This window comes from Eubalaena glacialis, chromosome 5 (genome assembly GCF_028564815.1).
Source record: "Eubalaena glacialis isolate mEubGla1 chromosome 5, mEubGla1.1.hap2.+ XY, whole genome shotgun sequence".
In the NCBI taxonomy this organism is placed as follows: Eukaryota; Metazoa; Chordata; class Mammalia; order Artiodactyla; family Balaenidae; genus Eubalaena; species Eubalaena glacialis.
In genome coordinates this window covers 125,929,378-125,947,936 of record NC_083720.1, presented here as the reverse complement: position 1 = coordinate 125,947,936, position 18,559 = coordinate 125,929,378, and the positions used below count along the sequence as shown (strand labels likewise).

General features: G+C 43.6%; 1 pseudogene; it reads right to left on the bottom strand.

Annotated features, from left to right (window-relative positions):
* Nucleotides 1–1,690: 1,690 nt before the first annotated feature.
* Nucleotides 1,691–18,559, bottom strand: part of LOC133091847 (transmembrane 9 superfamily member 1-like) — a 64,123-nt pseudogene continuing 47,254 nt past the window's right edge.

Here is an 18,559-nt window from a genome sequence, read left to right as displayed (position 1 = left end):
TCTGGATGATGACTGGCCCACCTGAGTAGGATGCTCCTCCCCAAGTCCCAAGTTTTTCATCTCTAAGATGGACAAAACCCAAGGCCTCCCTCGTACATTGATTAGAACAAGTGAGGAGAGCTCAGAACAGCTATAAAATTCTTGATTGTATTCCTTGAGGAATCCATTAAGAGACCCACCTACACTGTTGGTGGGAATGTAAATTGGTGCAGCCACTATGGAAAACAGTGTGGAGGTTCCTTAAAAAACTAAAAATAGGGCTTCTCTGATGGCACAGTGGTTCAGAATCCACCTGCCAATGCAGGGGACATGGGTTCGATCCCTGGTCGGGGAAGATCCCACATGCCATGCAGCAACAAAACCCGTGCGCCACTACTGAGCCTGTGTTCTAGAGCCCACGAGCCACAACTACTGAAGCCCGTGTGTCACAACGACTGAAGCCCGTGCGCCTAGAGCCTGTGCTCCACAACAACAGAAGCCACCGCAATGAGAAGCCCACGCACTGCAACGAAGAGTAGCCCCCGCTCACTGCAACTAGAGAAAACCTGCACACAGCAATGAAGACCTAACGTAGCCAAAAATAAATAAATTTATTTTTTTAAAAAAACTAAAAATAGAATTGCCATATGACCCAGCAACCCCACTCTTGGGCATATATCCAGAGAAAACTCTAATGTGAAAAGATACACGCACCCCAATGTTCATAGCAGTACTATTTACAATAGCCAAGACACGGAAGCAACCTAAGTGTCCATCGACAGATGAATGGATAAAGAAGATACGGTGTATATATAATGGAATACTACTCAGCCATAAAAAAGAATGAAAAAATGCCATTCGCAGCAACACGGATGGACCTAGAGATTATCATACTAAGTGAAGTAAGTCAGACAGAGACAAACACCATATCATATCACTTATATGTGGAATCTAAAATATGACACAAATGAACTTATTTATAAAACAGAAACAGATTCAGAGACATAGAGAACAAACTTACGGTTACCAAAGGGGAAAGGGGGTGGAGGAGGGATACATTAGGAGTTTGGGGTTAGCAGATACAAGCTACTATATATAAAATAGATAAACAACAAGGACCTACTGTATAGCACAGGGAATTATATTCAGTACCTTATAATAAACCATAATGGAAAAGAATATGAAAAAGAATATATATATATAATATATCTGAATCATTTTGCTGTACCTCCGAAACTAACACAACACTGTACATCAACTATACTTCAATTAAAAAAAAAGAGACCCTTGAGGGCACATTCCCTCTCCCCTAGGGCTTTGGAAGGGGCAGTCTCTAACCCTTGAAAGGACTCAGGCAGGTCTGTGGGAGCCAAAATGCATCAACCCTATTTCTAAACTTTCGCTCTCTTTGACTGTGGCTGAATTAGTTGAGTTGTATTAACACAGGGGTAAATGCTGAATTCTGTGTGAGTCCGCTCTTCATGCCTCAAAGACAATGCCCAGATGTTATTTTTATCCCAGATCTATTCTTGGCTTCTGAAGGTTTCTAAGCCCTTTGATATAGTGATTATCACTCAATCACTTAATACCTTAACAACAAAGTTTCTAGACAAAACAGCTATCCAGGTCATATCTTCTCTCTGAGCCTCAGTTTAATATGTAGAAGAAGGTCGTCTGAACAACAACTAAGGCTCCTTATTGTGATAAAATCCTACATCTCAAGAAGCAATGGCCCCAGGCCATTGGGGATGATGCACGGCACGGTGGGGATGATGCAGGGCACGTGGTTGACTGTAACAAGCGGGCGAAAGTAGGATAAAATGTGTGTCGAGCGTTCTCTCAAAGGGGAAGAATTAAGCCATTCACTCTTCTTTTACCTTTCGTTTAACACACATGTATGGAGCAGTCAGAATGCATAAAGGGGGACTTCCCTGGTGGTGCAGTGGTTAAGAATCCGCCTGCCAATGCAGGGGACATGGGCTTGAGCCCTGGTCCAGGAAGATCCCACAGGCCGCGGAGCAACTAAGCCCGTGCGCCACAACTACTGAGCCTGCGCTCTAGAACCCGCGAGCCACAACTACTGAAGCCCACGCGCCTAGAGCCCGTGCTCCGCAACAAGAGAAGTCACCGCAATGAGAAGCCCGCGCACCACAACGATGAGTAGCCCCCGCTCGCCGCAACTAGAGAAAGTCCGCGCGCAGCAACGAAGACCCAACACAGACAATAAATAAATAAATAAATAAATAAAAATTTATTAAAAAAAAAAAGAATGCATAAAGAAAGAGTGCAGAAAAGACAAGTTCTGAGGAAGCTCCCAATGGAAGGAGGTGGGGCGGAGCACAGACCTCTTAGAAGGGCTTGTGCTGGGGGAGAGATTGTCCAGGTGGTGACATGGGATGTAATCTTTACCCTCTGCTTTAGAAAAACCCACCTAGTTTCTCTATAGGTACCTTTCATTTGTGAGGCAGTTAACCCTATTTTGGGCTCAAAACATTTGATCAGGGGAGCCATGGGATAAGAGAGAATCCTGGAAAAGCACCTTCCACAAACATCATCTGATATCACTTATATGTGGGATCTAAAATAATGATACAAATGAACTTACAAAACAGAAATAGACTCACAGACATAGAAAAGAAACTTATGGTTACCAAAAGGGAAAGGATGGGGAGGGATAAATTAGGAGTTTGGGATTAGGAGATACAAACTACTATATGCATAAAATCGATAAACAACAAGGACCTACTGTATAGCACAGTGAACTATATTCAATATCTTGTAATAAACTGTAGTGGAAAAGAATCTGAAAAAGAATATATATATATAAATTATAAATATATAAATATACATATATTATAAAAATATAAATATTATAAAGAATATTTTATATATATATATATATATATATATATATCTGAATCCCTTTGCTGTACACGTGAAACTAACACAACATTGTAAATCAACTATACTTCAATTAAGAAAGTCACCCTCGCAACCGGTGCTCAGTTGTCTGCGGGTCAGCACAGCCTCAAACTGGCAGATCCAGGATGAGGAAGCAGGTTCCATGCTGTGTTCTAAGTTCCTAAACTGGCCCACCAGGGAAAGGGCTGTCCTCACCGGGGAAGAGACTGGTGGTGAGAATGATGTTCCACACCCAACACTGGCCTCTGATCTGCCAGTGGAAGCAGCTGGACATGTAGCTAGAGATGCAGCAAGTCAGGGCATACAAGATGGCTGCTGAGTTAATGGCCCCAGGATGGTGTACGCTGAACATGCCCAGCAGTGCCATGACCATAATGCCTGCAGGGTGGTAGTGGAAAGCCTGTGTTAGGTTTCACCCAACCCTCTCCTGGCAATTTCAGAGGAATCAGCCAGCCCGCTTTCTCCCAGACCCAGGGCTTCCATCCAAACAATATCCCCCAGTTCTGTTGTCTAGAAAACCCACAGTAGAATAACAATAGAATATACACATCCTTGCTAGAGCCATCCACCCCTTAGGTCTGCCCCTCACCTTGGACAGAAGAGAAGATCTGCAGATCTTTTTCTGAACAAACCACCTACTTAGTTCTACCCCTTGAGAGAAATCCCTGATTAATTTTTTATCACCTCACCAGTGCCAAGGGCCAGGAACTGGGCACCCACACCAAGCACAGCACAGAGCAGACCACGATATGCAGGGAAGTGGAAGACATCTGTGTGGACAATTTTCTAGCCATTGTCACCTTGGTCAAAGTCACCACCAGAACCTCCAGAGGCTGGGTCTTCATCCAAGTTGTACTGAGCCAGGTCCTTTCGAAGCACACGCATGAGAATGACAGCCACAAAACCCACCAGTAAAAGCACAAGCACCATGGAATTGATGATGGACTACCAATGGATTTCCAGTGTTCGGGGAAAGAAACCGCCATCATCACCATGCACCTGTCACTCCAATGCTCACCTGACATCTCAGACCAGTGCACGCTGTAGGTGTGGGTGAGGCCTAGGAACTCATCAGGTCATAACCCATCTAAACTGTGGGGCTTGACGTCCCGCACTGAGACTCTGGCACATATAATCCAGTCTCTGTGGAATTCTAGGTGGAAGTCTAAATGGGTCCAGAGTCCTGCCTTGTGGCTGTGAGGCAGGAAGCCACTCTCCTCCATGTAGCCCACAAAGCCACAGATTGGCAAGTTGTCCACCACAAATTCAAAATAGTATAGTTCCTTTATGGCCTGGCGCAGCTGTTCCACCTACAAAGAGCAAGTCAGGAGTCAGACAAGGCTTCCCCAGGCATTGGATTAGAGCAGGGTTTCACCCTCAGCACTAATGACATTTTGGGCTGGATAATTCTTTGTTGTGAGGCTGTCCTATGCCTTATAAGATGCGCCATCCCTGGCTTCTTACTAGATGTCAGTAGCGTCCCCTAGTAGTGACAATAAAAATATCTCCAGACATATCTCCAAATGTCTCTGAGAGACAAAAGCCCCCTGTTGAGGGACTTCCCCTGTGGTCCAGTGGCTAAGACTCCTTGCTCCCAATGCACAGGGCCCACGTTCGATCCCTGGTCAGGGAACTAGATCCTGCATGCCACAATTTAAAATCCTGCGAGCCGCAACTAAGACCCGGTGCAGCCAAATAAATAAATAAATATTTTTTAAAAAAAGAAAAAGCCCCCTGTTGAGAACCACTGGTTAGACCCTAGTATGTTGAGATTCTCTGAAATGAGCAAGTATGACTTGACAGGATGAAGGCCTAGAAGAAGTGGGATAAGGTGTAGGAAGGTCTGGAGTAGACTAAGGAAAAGTGCCCTAAGATAGAAATTGCTGAAGAAAAAAGCATGACAGGGAAAATTAGGTAGAGTGTACAGGAGCCAGTTAAAAAAGCTGAGAGGTAGGAATGGAAAAAAATGACTACGTAGGAGTGATAGTTGGGACCTTATTACCAACAGAGAAGCTTCGAGTCAGGAGCCCTGGGTTCTGATATCAACTCTGCAATCCACTATCCATGTAATCTTGAAGTTACTTCTGAGCAAGTATGTTTCTTCATCAACCAAATGCAAATAATACTACCTGTCCTGCCTGCCACATGAGGTTGTAGTTAGAATCAAATCAGATCATTTCCCATAAAGGTGTTTTGAAAACCAAAAAAAAAAGACACCCTACACCTCTCCCCACCCTCCCAATCAGAGGGACAAACCAAGGGCTGAAGTGGCCCAGTCTGCCTTCTTGCGGGTGTCAGTGCTGGGTTAGAAGCTCAGGTTATTCATGTGCATGAGCTAGGGAGTCTTTAAAATCCTAGCTTTTCCCCAATTTCGCCCTGAGTTTGGGAGGAGGTGGGTGAGACTGGCCTGAGGTACCTTAGGGCCATCTCTGCCTGTGGCTCTTTTCTCTTAAAAACTTCTTTTCTGGAGGTTGAAATGAATCTCCCCATCAGTCTGTGATGGGGGGAGGAGGGGTTATTATCTCTCATATTTCACAGACAGGAATAGTAAAGAATTCAAAGCTTGAGTAATGTTCCCAAGGTCATGTGGTGAATTAGTAACGGAGACAGGGAAAGGATTCAGGTTTCTGGTCCTTTCAGTTTTTTTGCCTCAGCATTAGATCTTGCTGTCTCTTTAAATCTCACATGTAGTTAGGATTAGGGTCTGTAGCTGTGTATTAGTTCCATCTTAACTTTGCTCATTAAAAAAAAAAGTGGGGCAACCCTTCCTTTCCTAAACTTCTACTGCAAATCTGCTTTGTGACTTTATTGGGCAAGACCTAAAAGATGGTCGAATTTTCCCCCAGCACAGCTGAATATCCTTGTTCTTTCGGCTATTGGTATTCTGCAGCAGCTGTCTGTTGGAGATGGAGAGCTCCAACAAGGATGGGCCGGAACTCCAGCTGCTGGTAAGCAAGTGTTCACTATTTATAGCGAGAGGGGGGCTGCAAAATTTTTTCCTTCTGAGTCGTTTTGATGCAACCAACAGGAAGTGGGCTCTGATAGATGCTAAATTTGATGACATGAATGAGGTCTATTACAGCACTTCTCAAACTTGTCTGTGCATCAGAGCCACCCAGAGGGGAGGGGCTTGTTGAAACACAGACTCCTGGGTACCACCCCCAGAGTTTGTGAATCAGTAGATCTGGGATGGGGCTTGAGAAAGTGCATTTCTAACAAGGTTTTGGGTAATGCTGCTGCTGCGGGTTGGAGAACCACTGCTTTATTGTAATGGGTGGAGTGTCCAGGCAAGGGCCATCGTATATGGTGGCAGATTGAACCCAAGAAAGGCACTGACATGCACCAAAAGACTCTTTCTGGTGATCTCACTGTCCCTGTCCAATCAAAATCAGTCACTTCTGAGCCGGCATTTCCAGGGCAAAGGTATTATTGTATAAATAAAGAAAATGGCATAAGATTTAAAGGATAGCATTCATAAGAAATATGTGTGTGTATTATTTAATAAAAATTATTCCCTCCCTCCCCCCTCCTTTCTCCAGTGAAAAAAGTGTGACTTGTTAGATCATTTTATCACATCATAATGTTTGGAGTCAAGACTGGCAGATTTCACCTCCACCTTCAACTCCAACCAGAGACAAACACCGGCCTTGCCGGCTGAGGTATCCACCTTTGATCGGTGGCCAGGAAAAAGCAAGCAAACAAGTCCTGGGAGAACATGGCTGATCTGCTAAGTAGACCAAGATTTTGGCGTTGGCCTCTCAATTTCTGGTATGAGACGGGCCTGTTTAAGTTTCCTGCTTCTTTTTGAATGAATTTTGATATTTTATATGTTCCTCAAAAATGATCCATTTCATTCAGACTTTGAAAATAGGAATACATATTTGTACAAATGATTCTTTTACAAGAATTTTAATTTCTTATATACAAATATCAAGTCATTATTATCATTATTTTACACCTGAAACTAATATGATGTTATATGTCAAATACCTCTCAATAAATAAAGTTTAAAAAAAAAAGAATTATAGTTTCCTATATATGTGTGTTAATCCAGTTTCTAATTCCTAACTTTATTTGTATTTTTCCCCTTTTTCCTTGACTAGTCTAATTTAGTGGATTATTTATTATTGTAGCTGTTTTCTCTTTTCTGTGATGAAGCAGCTCTGGATTTCTTTATCAATATGAAGACCTGCAAAGGGTCTGAGATTTTATCCTATTTGCAAGCTAACAGGTTAGTTAGTCTGTTGGTAGAGCATGCAAGCCTCCCAGGTCCAAGACAGCTAGAGTATCAGCATTTTTGCCACTTCCCACAGGTCCTTGCCATGGAGGCCGCATGATGCATTCTCACGTAGTAGGTTGGAGGAGAGGAATCCGAATCCTAAGCTTAGCAAACTCAACTCTTTCATAAGGAAAGTAAGAATGCCTGCCCTTGGCTCCAGGTAGGGGCACTTTCTCTAGCTTCCCAAGCTGTTTGCTACACAAACCTCCTTGAAAAGATAGTCTAGAACAAAAGTAGTCAGTGTGTCTGCTCCGGAGGTGTGCAGAAATGCAAGCCACCCATGGGAGCACTGTCTCCCAACAATCAATTCCACTGACTTTGTTTTCAACAACATCATATTCTGCTTTCATTTTAAATTCTATTTTCCTTAGATTTTAAAAATTATTCTTTTTTTAGTCTTCTTGAATAGTCACTTCCTTCATATTCATTCTTAAGCTAAAAAGGTTTTAAGATTATGACTTTTCCTCTGAATAGATCTTTGACTACATCTCATAGATGTTAATAAGTAGTGTTCTCTTGATCATTATTTGCTAAATTATCTAGCTTTTCTTTCTTTTTTCTTTTTTTTAAATAAATTTATTTATTTATTTATTTTTGGCTGGGTTGGGTCTTTGTTTCTGTGCGAGGGCTTTCTCCAGTTGCGGCGAGCGGGGGCCACTCTTCGTCGCGGTGCGCGGGCCTCTCACTGTCGCGGCCTCTCTTGTTGCGGAGCACAGGCTCCAGACGCGCAGGCTCAGTAGTTGTGGCTCACGGGCCCAGCCGCTCTGCGGCATGTGGGATCTTCCCAGACCAGGGCTCGAACCCGTGTCCCCTGCATTGGCAGGCAGATTCTTAACCACTGCGCCACCAGGGAAGCCCTAACTTTTCTTTCTTATTTAGGAGGTTCCAAGGGTTTGAACAAAATGAATCAATCATCTTTGGCTCTGCTACTCTCTCAGTTTACTCTGGAAGCTGTTGTCTTTTCCTCAAACTTTGTAGATTAAAGCCACAAAGCCCTTTTTAATAGGATCTATGTGACTTGTGTGCTAAACAAGTTTGCATTGCACTTTATTGCAGTTTAAGAGGAAATGGGATTTGGAAGATGAAGGTTCAAGCCTGACTCTGCCACTTCATACTGGTAACCCAATAAATGCCCATTCTGAGTCTCACTTTTGTCCGCAAATGTCGGATTGAATTATATTATCTCTCATGTCCTTTTCAATTTATGACCCTAAGAGATTTGGAATTAGTTTCAATTACACTCTGAATGATTTCTAGGCTGACTTGTTAGTGGAAGCAATGCAGCCAAGTGGAAAGCTCTCTGGCCTTAGAAACTGGAAAAGCTGCATTCAACCCTTGCCATGGGCAGCAAATGCTTGATTCCTCACATGTTTTCTTGTGTGATGCTTTCAGAGGAAGGAAAATCGCATGGCCCTGGCAGCTCATTTCCTCCTCTTTTTGTAGCAAGAAGCCAGCTCAGTTGGTCAGAGTTAACTAAGGAAGAAAGAGCCTGGGACTTCCCTGGTTGTGCGGTGGTTAAGAATCTGCCTGCCAATGCAGGGGATATGGGTTTGAGCCCTGGTCCGGGAAGATCCCACATGCCATGGAGCAGCTAAGCCTGTGCGCCACAACTACTGAGCCTGTGCTCTAGAGCCCGCGAGCCGCAACTACTGAGCCCGTGTGCCACAACTACTGAAGCTTGCATGCCTAGAGCCCATGCTCTGCAACAAGAGAAGCCACCGCAGTGAGAAGCCTGCACACTGCCAGGAAGAGTAACCCCTGCTCGCTGCAACTAGAGAAAGTCTGCGCACAGCAATGAAGACCCAACACAGACAAAAATAAATAAATAAAATAAATAATTCTTTTTTTTAAAAAAGGGAGGGAGAGCATGATGCTGGAGGCTGAGCCTGGGAGCTTCCCCGTTCTAACAAGGCTGTCTGTTTCACGGCTCAGGAAGCTCCATTACTACAGAATTACCTAGATGTTCCCGTGCTTATTTCTCTAAATGCGTGTAGAGCACTAAAGGCATGGAGCACCTCTCCTGGGACCTTTCCATGATGTGTCTGCCTCCTATGCTGAGTCCCACACACCTCTCTGGGGCATGATGGGACCTCAGAGACTCACGAACACTCGTTACTTCTATGCTTTTAAGTTTCCCCCTGATAAATCCTATTTTTAATTAACACCATGCGTGCTGTTAATATGTGTGTTCCTGTCCTTTTCGTACAACCCATACTGTTTTTTCTTTTTAATACATTTATTTACTTATTTATTTATTTTTGGCTGCGTTGGGTCTTTGCTGCTGCGTGGACTTTCTCTAGTTGCAGCGAGCTGGGGCTACTCTTCCTTGCGGCGCGCGGGCTTCTCATTGCGGTGGCTTCTCTTGTTGTGGAGCACGGGCTCTAAGCACGTGGGCTTCAGTAGTTGTGGCACGCGGGCTCAGTAGTTGTGGCTCACGGGCTCTAAAGCACAGGGTCAGTAGTTGTGGCGCACAGGCTTAGTTGCTCCGCGGCATGTGGGATCTTCCCGGACCAGGGCCCGAACCCGTGTCCCCTGCATTGGCAGGCGGATTCTTAACCACTGCGCCACCAGGGAAGTACCCAACCCATACTGTTTGGTGAGCATCATACACTAAGTGCTTTACACACAGCATTTCATTTAATCCCCATAACGAACTTGGCTGTCAGGTATATTATCCCCATTTTACAAACAGGGGAAACCTAGTGCTCAGAAAAGTTCAGCAATTTGCTGGAAGAGGCAGAGCTAGAGTTTGAATCAAATTGTTTGGTTTTCGGGCCTGTGCTTTTAACTCTAAAAGGGCTCCATTCACATCCTAGACATCGCAGATAATTTTCCTGCAGCTGGCGCAAAAGGGTCTTATTTAAAAAAAAAAAACAGTATGTTAAGACACCTTTTTTAATAGATGAAGATAAAGTGTAAGGGATGCCTTTTCCAATTTGTCTAAAAACACCATGTGGACAACCAGCAGCTCTGATGTAACGTGACTATGTCGTAAGAGGCAATTAACACATGGTGATGAAAATGTTTTTAGGGTTTTTTTTGTTTTTTTTTAAAGAAAGGTTCAATTCAAGATGCATTCAGCACTCTTGAGAATGCAAAGCCCAGTCTCAGAGGGAGGAGGGAAGGAAGGGCAGGGCTGGCGGTGGTGTTTCAGGAAGCCCAATACCTTGACCTTTGAGGTCCTAAGGCCAGAATATTCAAGGTAACCGCAGCTTCTCATTCTTTCCTTGCTGCTCTGTTGACACGATTTCCCAGATCTCATAGGAAAAGTATTGGGAGCTCTAGTGTCTGTGAGAGTTCCACAGCACTGCTGCTTAAAGAAAATAATTTGTTGTCCTACTGGTGACACGGTAGACGGTGACTAAGAACACCCGTTTTACAAAGGCAGATGGGGGAAAATCTTCATTTTTAGGAAATTCACTTTATTATGTTTCCTGAGCTAAAAATGACTCTTTGGATCCATAGTGCTACAGACCCACATGGTCCTGTAGAGATTCCCTACCTTCCTAACAGCATTTTGTTACAAAATACTCTTTAATTCTTTTCCATAAGGCTCAAATGTCCTACTTTGACATGCTATTTTCAGTTTTTGTGAGCAAAATACTCTTCTGAGACTTGCCAGCACTCACATTAACTCAATCCTTTCTTTTCTCCCGGCTCAGCAAATAACAGATTCTCTGGGGTCCGAGCAGGACCTAGTCTTCTAGATTCTCCCTTGACTCGCCTGTCATCTGGTTTAAACAGATTCTCACTTCAGGGGAGCCAGCAGTCCTCCAAGTGTCCCCGGAGGACTTGTGATAGCAAATACGTGTATATACTCTCAACACCCAGATATGTATAAGTATGCATCCTCGCTGGGCGATGTGCTAGAACAGTGAGGTGAATGGCCTCACTGGGCTTGTGAAGTAAAGCACAAGACTTTGCTGGTATACCTAAACACAGATGCATGGAGAGCCACGCAGAAACACATGCACGTCCATACAGAAATAGATACATTACCCAGAGACAGCAGAGGGAGGCACGGCGGACTTCCTGTAAGAGGTGTATGTCAGGGAGGAAGAAATTTTCCTCTACCCTTCTAGATTCTTTTGGCTGGTCTAAGAATTAAATTGACATGAGGTGGATGAACAGGAGAAAATCAAACAAAAGTTTAATAACATGCATATAAGGGAGAGATCCAGAAGTGAGTAACTCGCCAAAACGGCCGAAACCCTCACCTTAAAGACCATCCTCAGTTAAAGACAAAAGACGATGTTGGGAGTAGTGGTTTGGGATCTCAAAGGGGGAGGAAGGCAATTGACATGGAGATGGAAAAGCAAATGTTTGGTGAACAAATGTTTGCTGGGCCATGCAGAGATAACAAGACATGGAGAGGAATTTTAACAAACAGACCTTGTTTAACAAACAGTTCCTCCCTGTCTGCACACCTAGTTCATACTATAGTTATCTATGGTGAAAGCTCCCTTCCTGGAACTGGTCCTCTATCTCCATCCTTTAGGCAGTCAGGGGGAAGATCAAAGGTTCTCCCTGAGTCTTTTGGGCCTTGATTGTTTTCAGCTCAAAATAATCCACATGCCAAAGAGATATTTTTGGGGTGGTGAATTTTGCTCCCCTACACCAACAAATACCTTCAATAGACTTTTGATTTCAAAGGATGCCAGGAACTGGGAGGAAGGTAAAATTGGCACAAACTCAAGAAGACAGCTGCCTTGATGAGAATAGGTTCACAGACAGCTCAAAGCAAAAGAATAGGGCCCTGGAATTTCATGTAAGTCTAGTTCCTAGCTTGGAATCTAGGAAAAGGAATAATTCTAGCAATGTGACTTGCTGTGATCCTTCAGCACCACCAAGAGAGGGGAGAATTTGATCTACACAGGGGTGTGCCTAGTAGGAAAGTGGTTTTATGTAAGTTGTATGGGTGACTTGTGTGAATGTCCTTTAAACCTATGTAGTTTCCTTTTTACTGATTCCAGATTCTTCTATATTAGCCTTCTGATAACTACTTTGGCTCCCCGAGAGGTCTCTAACTACTGCTCAACTCGGTAGAATTGTAGTAATACCAAAGATAGTTTCCCTTGGAGTTTTTTGGGTGCTTCCTAGAGAAATACTAAATCAGGTATGTCTCCCACTACAAAAATAAAAAGTATATCCTGGTGCATAAATTAGTCTCTTGAGAGTTGGGGTAATACAAATTCATTCAGTAGAATTTGAGCTAAGAAAATGGAGTTTATCTTTAACATCAGCCAAAATAGCACTTCCTAAAAGAATTTACACTAACCCTTCAAAAAGTAATCTCATAGCTTTCATTCATCCATTCATTCATTCACTCACTCATTCGACAAATATTTATTTAACACTTTATATATGCCAGGCCACCTTCTAGGTGGTAGGGATACATCAGAGAACAAAATACTCAAAACTCTCGTGGAGCTTATATTCTGGTGGAGTTAGTGCCTTGGGCTGTCCTTTTATGGAGCTTCACACAGCGTGTTGTTACTCATTTGTGTGATCATTTGATTCGGTTTATTCCTCTTCTGTAAGGTCCATGAGGACTGGGTCAATTTTGCTGAGCATTGCACATCTAGCACTCACACAGTGCCAACTCGTAAAAGACACTCAATAAATATTTGTTGAATGAGTAAATTAGTAAATTCTCAAAGTTTCACAGCTGGACTCTGGGCCTCAAGCAACCGCTCCTAAACCCTTAGAACTTTAAGGAGTATGCATGCTTGGTAATGGCTAATGGGCATTGCTCTCTTGGCAGGAAGTGACAGAGCCAGGATTCAAATCCAGTCTTTCTGACTCAAAAGCTGATGTTTTTATTCACTGTACCAGTGGTCTCAAACTGAGAAACCTATCCCGAAGGTATTCAGAGACATCTCAAAGGGAATGTAGGTGCAGGAGCTTTTAAGGGTATGGTTGATTTTATTTTCCAAAAATAGCTTAAACAATATTTCCACCCACATCCTTTTCTGGAACCTTGCCACACCCCCATCAGAAGGGGGAGTCTGTGTATCTTCCCCTTGAACCTGGGTGGACCTTTATGAACATCTCAACTAATAGAATGGGCAGAAGTGATGCTACGTGACTTCTGAGGTGAGGTTCACCTGGCTCATTCTCTCGCGATACTTGTTTTTGGGACCCAGCCACCGTGCTGTGAGGAGGCCCAGACCTCATGGAGGGGCCCACATGAAGAGGAACTGTGTCGGGGGTCCCAAGGCCACCCCCAGGTTTGATGATTCACTATGAGGTCTCACGGGACTCAGCATATGGTTATGCTTGTGACTAAGATTTATTATATGAGAGGATACAGGGCCAAATCAGCAAAGGGAAAAGGTGTGCGGGGCAAAGTCAGGAGAAACAGGCACAAGTCTCTGAAGTCCTCTCCCTGTGGAGTCACGCAGGACGCGCTGAATTCCTCCAGCAACGAGCTGTGACCACACGTGTGAAATGGCATCTACACAGGAGGGCTAAGAGACAAAGTGCCCAAGGTGTTTATGGTGGGCTGGTCATGTAGGCACCCTCTGCCTAGCATGTCCCAAGATTCTAGACCCCCAGAAGGAGGCTGGTATTTAGCATAAACCACATTGTTTGTATAAACAATTGAAGCACAGAGAGCCACTCTTATCAGTTAGGGCACCCTCCCCAAATCCAAATTCCCAAATACTAGTCGAGGACCAGCCTTGCCAGTAGGCCTTTCTAAGGAGAGCAGTCAGGCCCGCTGCACAGGATATGAAGCCTGCAGCCTCCGCCCCCCTGAGCTGCCAGCTGACAGCCATGGACAACTTGACATCCATGTGTTGTCTTGGAAACCCATCCCCCAGCCCTTAGCTAAGTCACGTGGAGCAGAGGCGAGCTTTCCCCTGGCAGCCCTGCCCAAGTTACAGATTTGTGAGCAAAGTAAATGACTGTTCTTGGTTTAAGCTACCAAGTTTTGGGTAGTTCGTTATGCAGCAATAGATAGGGAATCATTTGCAGATTCGAATGCTCCATTTGTCCTCTTCTAAAATTGATCATCTTAAGAATCCAGCATCACGATAGATCCTTTCACAAAGGCCAGTCTTCACTGTACAATTAAGGTGTGTAGTCAACTTCCTGACTCTTACCAGGCTGCTTTGTCCTAGATTTACCTGTAAAGGGTCAGATAGCAGATATTCCAGAATTTGTGGGCCACATACTGTCTCTTTGAATGTTCGTCTGTGTGTGTGTGTGTGTGTGTGTGTGTGTTTGTGTGTGTTTTACAATCCTTTAAAAATGTAAAAACCATTCTTAGCTTGAGGGCTGTACAGAAACAAGATGGGCAGAATTTGGTCAGCACCAGCTGGCCTTAGTTTGTCAACCCCTGTCCTAGATAATTAAAAAAGCAAAAAATCACAAACAAATAAAACAAAACCTCCCGTGCAGCAAAGAAAGGGACAATTTGAAATAATGGCGTCAATACTGAAAAAGAGAATGGCTCAAATATTTGGTAACAAACACTTTTGCAAGCCAGGTGGTTTCTAATTTTTTGCTTTCAACTGTACTGAAGGAGACCTAATCGCATTTTTAGCTGGTAGATCATAAAAAATAATTCTAGATGTTAGAGCACTATGAGATTGTTGGTCTATAACTTGGAAGGCATTCAGAGAATTAAGTAAAATTGCAGTTACATAATTCATTCCATTTTCATGTCAACAATATTCTTCGGTGCTGTGTCTATAAAAAATAAAAATTGGGGCTTCTCTGGTGGCGCAGTGGTTGGGAGTCTGCCTGCCAATGCAGGGGACACGGGTTCGAGCCCTGGTCTGGGAGGATCCCACATGCCGCGGAGCAACTAGGCCCATGAGCCACAATTGCTGAGCCTGCGCGTCTGGAGCCTGTGCCCCGCAACAAGAGAGGCCGCGATAGTGAGAGGCCCGCGCACCGCGATGAAGAGTGGCCCCCGCTTGCCGCAACTAGAGAAAGCCCTCGCACAGAAACGAAGACCCAACACAGCCATAAATAAATAAATAAATAAATAAATAAATAAAAATTAAAAAAAAATTTTAAAAAATAAAAATTGGAATAGAATTCATATAGAAACCTGTGTCATTCTAGCAATAAGTAATGTTAATTTAAAAAAAACTAATTTTGAAAAGTCCCATCTTATTAAGAGCTACACTTCCAATAAAATTTCACTTTTCATCTTTAATAAATATATATATCTTGTTTTGTTCAATTGTATACTACTAATAATTGTAATACTAACTTAATCCAAAATAAAAATTTTAAAAACTCAGAGCCTAATAGTTACAGGAAATTTAAATAAATTTCAATTTCAACTTCTATATATACATTTATGACAGATATGTAAAAGAGTGATCAATAAAATACTTTTAAGAATAAAATATATTACATTAGCATAAAACTCAATGGAGGAAATAGGATGGAAATAAAAGCTCAAGGAGAAAAAGGAGCAACATAAAATTTCCAATTGTCAAGTAGAGCTTATTCTTGTATTTTTAAAAATTGGATGATGGTGGCTCTCAAATTGCTGCCACTTTTAGATTCCACTGGATGTATTTAAAGGAGTGATATGACGGTTTTATTTTAAGATGTCAATATTTACAATACAGCAGAACAGTAGTTCTCCAAGTGTGGTTCCTGAGCCTTAGCACTGGGATCACCTGGTAACTTTACACAAATGCAAATTCCCAGGCCCCACCTGAAACTTATTGAATCAGAAACTCTGAGGACAGGCCCCAGCAATCTGTGTTTTCACCTGCCCTCCAGGTGATTCTGATGCCTACACAAGTGTGAGGACCACTGTGCCAACAGTTGCTGCCTTTGCCGTTACTTAAACTTATAATAGAAAAATTTTAATATCAACTTAAAATGTGTGAGGTACTTCCCTGGTGGTCCAGTGGGTAAGACTCCGCACTCCCAATGCAGGGGCCCGGGTTCGATCCCTGGTCGGGGAACTAGATCCCACATTCATGCTGCAACTAAGAGTTCACATGCTGCAACTAAGAAGTCAATGTGCCACAACTAAGAGTCTGCATGCCGCAACTAATGCACTGTGGTATCCTAAATGGGAGAGAAATCCAAAAGGGAGGGGATATATGTATATGTATGGCTGATTCATTTTGCTGTGTAGTAGAAGCTAACACAACATTGTAAAGCAACTATACTCCAATAAAAATTAATTAAAAAAAAAAAAGAAGTCTGCATGCCACAACTAAGAGCCCGCATGCTGCAACTAAAAGATCCCGTGTGCCACAAATATAATCTGGCGCAGCCAAAATAAATAAATAAATAAATATTTTTTAAAATTAAAAGAAATAAAATGTGTGAGGGGACACACCGTCTTATAAAAAATTATTTGACGCAGACACAAGCAAAAATGTTTGAGGACTACTACACCAGACCCTGCACCTCTTATATCTTTCAGCTAAAGAAAGTTTTCTCCTGAAGAGGAATTAGTGGCTCAGACAAGTACTGAGGATGGTTTCGCATAGAAACTGGATAGGATTTGGACAGGCACAAGAGAGGAGAGCATGGCAGGCAGAGGTATGGAAAAGGCTCAGAAGTGGTCGAGCACAGGTGTGGGTGAGGGAAGAGTTGGGCTAGGCTGGAGCATGGGGTGTGGGGAGAGAGCAGTTGGAAATAAACCTGGAAAGACAAGATTGCAGTGATGCCAGGACTTTATTTTGAGCAGGAGAAAGATATGATCAGAGATGTGCTTTTATGGAATGAGTCTTGCATAGATCAGGTGGGAGAGACTGGGGCAGTGAGATCAGATGCTAGGGTGTCACCTTGGAGCCCGTCTGCACCCCAGGAGGGTCACCGCCCTCTCTTAGCTGGAACGATCCTTGTCTGCCATCACTGAAAAGTGCAGGTGATGCCCACTGGGGTATAATAAGTATATCTGGACTTTCTCCCTGGTTCCTGGCACAGAACTCCTCAAACCCTTGGAATTTCCTGAGTGACAGGAGTGTCTTTTGTTCTTCATAAGGAGCCCGCTTTTGAGCACATCTGAGTTTACGCTAATGAGGTGACTTAAGGTGGGACCCCTAGATCCCCTCAGATGGGGCTGGTCACCAGAAAGACCAGGTGATTAGAAGGTTGGAACTTTCATCCCCACTCACAGGCTGGGAAGGGGACCGGGGGAAGTCGCAGATAAGCTCTATTAAAACTCTCAAACAATGAAATTTGATGAGCTTCTGGATTGGTGAATGCATCCATGTGCCAGGAAGGTGGTGCACCCTGGTCCCCAGGGACAGAAGTTTCTGTATTCAGAACCCTTCTGGACCTCACCCTATGTCCCTCTTCACGTGACTGTTCATCTGTATCCTTTATAAATATCCACTACAATAAACCGACAAATGTAAGTTAATGTTTTCTGAGTTCTGCGAGCTGCACTAGCAAATTACTCGAACCTGAGGAGGGGGTCGGGGGAACTTCCTATTCACAGCGAGTTGGTCAGAAGCACAGGTGACAACCTGGATTTGTGACTGGTGTCTGAAATGGGGACTGTGGGACTTCAGCCCTGAGCCCCGTGGGATATGAGGCCACCTCCAGGTAAGGAGTGTCAGCACTGAGTTAAATTTGTAAGACAGTCAATCAGTGTCCACTGAGAACTGGAGAGTGGCTTGGTGGTGCTGGAAAACACTCCAGACCACCCAGCGCAGGACAATGTTCACCCAACCCAGGGAGACTAGCAAACCCTAGGGACAGAGAGAGTCATGTTGTTCGGAGGCAGCTATGTCCGTCTGTTGCTTTGGGCTCATTTGAAGTCTTGGCCGTTCCCTAAGTCGGGAGCCCACCTCCTGAGATCAGTGAGATGTGTGCAGAATGCCAGGAGTTGTTCAGGCAGAAGGAATTTACAAACTCCTGGAGTACATTATTGTTATCTTTGTTTCCATTAAACCAAGGACTCACCAGGGAGAAAAGATATTACATCATCAAAGCACTCTCTCATTGGCTGCCCATTCCCCAAGGGGCAGGTTCTCTTTCCAGTTGCTTAGTTCTCCTAAGTATTATATGCAGCACGGAGGCATGTCCTGTCACTTCAGTTTCCAGATTCAATGCCTCTGATGTCATTAGGTTATGGCAAGAGAGTGAGATAACACAATGATGGTAAATTTTAGTTGATAGTGTGATGCACCTTAGAGTAAGCTGCTCTGAGCCTCATGTTTTCCCCTTTAAGGTTGCTTTCAACTTTGCATCACTACATTAATTCATAATGCAATATGCATGAGGGATGGGGATAATGAAATTGTGACACTAGCTCTTGTACTTAGTGTCTTACAAAATGGGATGTAAATGAATTGGTTCTGTCGGTGCATTTTATCACAAAGCTTTGATCTACAGTTCCTGCAAGGATTGCTGTCCATGTGTTAATGAGTTTCAGGTGCCATC